We start from the raw sequence: 6,111 nt of genomic DNA on the forward strand, positions 1-6,111 counted from the left end.
AGAGCAAGTTTAATGTGTTCTTGATACTGCAGAGATATTTATGATATCATATATTAATCCTTGCGTCAGACTTTCAATCTTTTACAGGTGCAGTCAGGCTGTTTTGTATCAAGTATCAAAAAAGTAAAAGTGATAATGCGTGTAACTCAGCGGGAAACTTTGAGATGGTTTGTACTTCCTTCCTTTCTGTGTGTGTGTGTGTGCGTGCGGGCGTGCGTGCGGGCGTGTGTATGTGCTGTGGGACGCTGATTAATGTCTGACATTTGTAATCAAGTCATTGATCGATTTACGATAAGCTTTTTGGGAGAGGTGTGTGTGGGGGATAACAGACAGAAGTTATCAACGTTTTGCTTACACGTGTAAACCACACGAGGGCGCTGATGCACCAGTGTTGCTGTGCGGTTCCAGCAGATTTGCGTCGAGGATGATCGCAAGTAAACAGCCTCAATCTCATTTCCATGTTATAACTTCCCTTTACTTGGATAATCTTCACCTTCATTTACATGTATAATAATAGATCGTGTAATCCTTGATATAATATAGACTCTTTGGATTGGGTATTTACTCCAAGCTGCCTGCCAGTGGTAATGCTTGTTATATTGGTGAGATCGGTGAATGAGCTCGTTCAGACCAAACACTGAGATCATCTTACCTGGCGTCCATACATTAAAGCTCACACAGGCAGAGGAGAGTCACTGTGATGACTGAGCAGAAAGGTTGATTTGGATGAGAGGGGAGAGAGAAAGGGGTAGGGGGGGGCAGACAGAGAGGGAGGGGGAGAGCGAGAGAGTGCCTCACCTTTGGTGGTAATAAAAGAGCCTTTTGAGAGGGAGTCTGCCAGTGACTCAGCAGCAGACAACAGGTCCTTCAGGCACGTCTGCCTTCTATCATTATGTGGTCTCTTTCACAGCACAGCGAGGGGATGAATGCAAACTTTATTCAGTTTATCATATCAGACAGCAACCTGATACATACATCACATCCTCATTCACTCAGTGACCCGATGAGTCCATCCACTGTGATAGAAATATGAGTGGTGCAGGGCCTGAATGGCTGCAGGCTCATTTCAGGTTCAGCTCAGGTTAAAGTTGCAATGTGCAGCGTTTCTTTGGAAATCAGGATTTCTTTTTACGCGTTCATCAATTAGAATGCACTCAGAACATTCAGCCAATCACCATACTGATGTTATGTTGCAGTATCATTGGATATTAACCCAATGAAGTCACTGATTTAACCAAAAATAAATCCTAAAATAATTCTGCACACTTTATTCTAGAAAGTTTAGAAGAAATTCTCAATAATATAACTGAAGCCTTTAAAATCCCAGATTTATTTTCTTCTTGTGAAATTCACTATATAATCAAATAGAAAAATATAATATAATATAATATATCTTTATTGTGATTGCAGGTCATACAGTGAAATTCTTTGTTCAATGGTAGAACGAGGTGCAGAGGAAGGAGCAAGAATGAAATGCGTGCGCACACACACACCCACATATATGAGTTAACAATTCTGGGAATCCAATATCAATAAAAACATACAAGGATTCTGCACTTTATTCAGGAAATATAATTGCATGTCATACACCACACAGGCGGAAGAGGGCGCCGTTCCTCTAAAAGAAGCAGAAATAAGGCCGTCAGGGTTTCCAGCAGAGCAAATGGTGGAACTGGAGTGTAAACTGATCTCCAACATGAAACTGTTAAGACAAGAAAATGGATCACAACAACCGTTAAGCAAAGACATAAAGACGACAAGCAGGTGGAAACACAAACAGCACTGGTGTCTCGTTTCTGCACAGTAATTACAGGTTTTGTCAAATGTTCAGACTGCAGTAATCCTCCAAACCTTCCACCTGCAAAAGGCCAAAACTCACTCAGAAGGGTTTCACAGAAAAGTATCATGAAAAGTAAACATCCTTCTACTGCCACTTAAAGCAAAACAGTAAAGAGACAAAGGACTTGTGTACATACAGTAACACACCGGCTCATCGTCGCTAACACACTAACACGACATCACCACTACAACAACATGGCACCAGCTGTAATTCATCTGATGCCAGTTTGAGTCATGTATCAGGCAGAAATCTGTGGCCCAATCAGTGCTGAGCGCTTAATGAACAACGCAGCAGGAGTCTCACTCCTGAGTGCCATTGGGCTGATTGATAAGTTCTGAGTCTGCCGCACACACACTTACAAACATAGGGAGCAGCTGTAATATATAAATATATTTTATTGGAGTCGTATATTTCCTGATTTGTTTTCGGGCATCAGATTTATTTGTTTAAGCTGCAAAGGAACGATGCCAACATTCAGTGATTATTTACGTGCTGGACGTGTGCCAGTTTCGTGGCTCTGAACTCGTTCCGCACTCACCCTGCTCACCTGATTTGGCCCCTCAGACTCTCACATGATCGTGTCAAAGGAACGAAGGAACCTATTTAGCTGAAAGCCAAGGAGAATCATTGAATTGAAGGAACACTAGCACTTCCACAGACAAATATAGCAAATCTTTATTGTCTGAGGCCCAACTATGTTGAACTGAATCTAACCAATTCCCCTCCAGGACTCGTGAATATCACGTTTTTTGTATTTGTACTAAATTCTTTCATCATTTCTACTGCTGAAATGACAAAACTCACGACTCTCGATCGTTAAATGTATTTGTAGTATAATTCCAAACAAGATCCTTCAAAAATGTGATCATGTTTTTGTTGCTTTTTTGTGTCTTTTCACTGAAAATTCAATACATTTAGTGTGTGTATCTGCTGGTCAATAGAATAGAATGGAGCAGGTCTTTGTAGGCCGTTTGTGATGATTTCTTGTCATTGATTTGATCAAATTATTACATTATTAATCAGAAATCCTGTAACCATTAATTGATCATGTAAATAATCATTAGCTGCAGTCCCGTCATATGATTGTTGATGTTATAGTGATGGATGATGTAAACAAATGTATAGTTTGTGTCTTATTGTTTCTTATTGTTTAAGGGTCTAATGTATGTGTGAGAGATCCACAGATCTCCATGAAGGCCCACAGGAAAACATCTCCCAGCATCAGAGCAGCTTTCAATTGGTTTCCCCTCAGAGCTTTGATACACCAGGTGTTACTCACGCGTACATGAGTGTGTGTGTGTGTGTGTGTGTGTGTGTGTGTGTGTGTGTGTGTGTGTGTGTGTGTGTAGCACTTGCCTACCTGTCACACACAGGACAGTCAGCTTGCTCGCTTCTCCTCTGATGTCTGATGTGCACTCTTCACTCTGGTCCCCTGAGATCGCCCTTCCCGGACAGAGACGATCTCATCCATCTGTTAAAAACACACACGCACACGCACACGCACACACACAGTCAAACTCTCCATCTTCTGATCTGTGCTGTCAGCTGTGATGGAGAGTGATTCTGTGCATGTGTTGTCACTCCTCCTCTTCCTGTATTGTTTCACGTTCTCTCCATCGCTGATTCATTCAGAGAGACGTGTACATTTCACCAGCTGAGTGGAGCAATCTGCACTTTTACCTACATTTATACATCCTAACATGGCCGACTGTCTATCAATTAACCAATGAGCAGTGAACACATGAGGACGGCCCTCCTTAAAGATTTCAAAATAAAAGCTCAACACAGAAGACTGGAGGTCATTTTCACTCCCATTTTTAGTATTTTTCCCAGCAAGGAAACAATTAAAAATATCATTAATATTAAAGTCAATAAATGAAAATGTTTTGTTTTAAAGTCACTTACTCGGAAAATCCTCTGGAAAACACTGTGAACAAAGAAACAGTGATTACCATGACTTTTCACATTTAACTAATTCACCATCACAGAGCTGTAAAAATGGTGATGATGATGATGATGATGATGATGATGATGATGATGATGAGGGTGCCTGTGGGTGCAGGTTGTGATTTTCCCTGCTCTTCATTGGTCACTTGATATGTTGTTCCCAAGGGCTCCGTGTTGTCCGGCGTTTCCATAGCGAGTGTTATTTGTGGTTCCCTGTTTGCTGTTTGTGTTTGATTGTGGTGTGTGTGTGTGTGTGTGTGTGTGTGTGTGTGTGTGTGTGTGTGTGTGTGTGTGTGTGTGTGTGTGTGTGTGTGTGTGTGTGTGTTTTTTTGAGGGTGTGTCATGTCAGGTTTGCATGAAAGCAAGACAGAGGCAAAGGTCACAACGAGCCAGGTGTGCCAGGTGAGCTAGGTGTGCCAGGTAAGCAGGGTGAGCCGGGTGTGCCGGCTTAGCTAGGCCCGGATGAGCAGCTGGATTTAATAATCTGTCAAGTGAGGACACACTTGCATGCTAACAGCAAGCTAACACAAACAAACACACAACACATTCAACTCTGTCAGTAAGGCTTCTATAGACACACACCAGCAGGTAGGTTATGTCAATACACTCAGCTGGAGCCTGTGTGTGCTCGACTCAGGAAGGAACTGCAATGCACCATTGCCTCCTGTTTCACAGACAGACAGACAGACAGACAGATAGACAAATAGATAGATAGATATGTAATAATGCTGTCGCTGCCAAAGTTGAAGGGGTCAGCCCTATGTTCCCTCAGCCCAATGGTCCCACAGCCCTATGTTCCCTCATTTCTAAGATTTTTTTCAAAATTAGGCCCTATGTCCCCTCAGCCCTATGTTCCCTCATTTCTAAGATTATTTCAAAATTAGGCCCTATGTTCCCCCATTTCTAAGATTTTTTTCAAAATTAGGCCCTATGTTCCCTCAGCTCTATGTTCCCTCATTTCTAAGATTGTTTTCAAAATTAGGCCCTATGTTCCCTCATTTCTAAGGGCTAGGGTAAGGGTTAGGGAACATAGGGCTGAGGGACATAGGGCCTAATTTTGAAAAAAATCTTAGAAATGAGGGAACATAGGGCCTAATTTTAAAAACAATCTTAGAAATGAGGGAACATAGGGCTGAGGGAACATAGGGCCTAATTTTGAAAACAATCTTAGAAATGAGGGAACATAGGGCTGTTGGACCATTGGGCTGAGGGAACATAGGGCTGTGGGAACATAGGGCTGAGGGAACATAGGGCTGAGGGAACATAGGCACCCCAAGTTGAATGTGTATAGGGGTCAGAGGAGGCTGGGAGGGTTCGAGGTGAATGATGTCACAGCTGTTATTAGCATCATTCATGAAATCTTATGCTAACTTTGGCAGTAGGTTTGATGGCAGGGCTGGGTGCAGGGGGAGGAATATCAAGGGGAAGATGTTTTGGGAGGGTCGGTAGGAGACGCAGACCCATGGTGGACTTAACCTCAAATCTGACCTCACTGCTTACACACAAAATGAAACATCGATCAACCTGATGGTGTCTGTCTGTCTGTCTGTCTGTCTGTCTGTCAGCAACAGTTACATTTTGTCACTAATGGTTGAATTGGACATGGTAGAATCTACAGCTGGGAGATGCAAATAAGGTGAAGCATAGCACATATTTAGTGTCAGCACATCATCAAACATCTAATTCGCCCTCTGGTCAGCAGCTCTGTCGTGGTTCTTGTGGCTGCAGTTTTGTATGACGTGCTCGGCCCTTGGCTGTGAGGTGTGTGTGTGCTCGGCCCTCGGCTGTCAGGTGTGTGTGTCCAACTAACGACTCTGAGCCTTCTGGATCTCAACTGAATCCCTCTGGCATCAAATGAAGACATTTATAGGAGCTTGTGTTGAAAAACAGAACAATGCAACACCTTTCAGTCTTCAGTGCCAGGATCAGAACTTCTAACACACACACACACTTCTATTCACAATGAACCGACCACGCCTCGCACACAGACGCACCACTAGGTCTACATGATATCTAATGAGAAGCTGCAGAGCTCCATGCTGGAAAATCCACTTCTCCCTTCCCCCTCAGCAGCCAGACGGGATGCAGGGATGCTTTTCAAGTACCCATCCCCCTCTCTTCCTCCTTCTCCAGCAGTGTGTGTGCGTGTGTATGTTGGTTATGGAGCAGCAGTCAGATGGCTGTGATCATACAAACCCAGGATTTGGCCGGTAGATTACTCTGAAAAACACAGGACGTCTTACTGGGATCAACCCCACCCCCCTTTCATCTGTTGTGCAAAAACCTCATTACTGCCTGATGAAGCTTCTGTATGAAGGACCCCA

The 6,111-nt window shown here is 43.2% G+C and overlaps 1 long non-coding RNA gene across 1 annotated transcript; it reads right to left on the bottom strand.

The window, feature by feature from the left end:
• Positions 1-1,560: 1,560 nt before the first annotated feature.
• On the bottom strand, positions 1,561-4,120 carry LOC143001532 (uncharacterized). Its single transcript, XR_012963702.1, has 3 exons — positions 3,746-4,120; positions 3,201-3,311; positions 1,561-1,858 (listed from the first exon to the last, which is right to left on the bottom strand). It is a non-coding gene; the product is annotated as an uncharacterized LOC143001532 (long non-coding RNA).
• Positions 4,121-6,111: the final 1,991 nt, after the last annotated feature.

Source organism: Genypterus blacodes, unplaced genomic scaffold, assembly GCF_046128005.1.
Source record: "Genypterus blacodes isolate CSIRO-AG114 ecotype Tasmania unplaced genomic scaffold, CSIRO-AGI_Gbla_v1 ptg000053l_1, whole genome shotgun sequence".
Classification (NCBI taxonomy): Eukaryota; Metazoa; Chordata; class Actinopteri; order Ophidiiformes; family Ophidiidae; genus Genypterus; species Genypterus blacodes.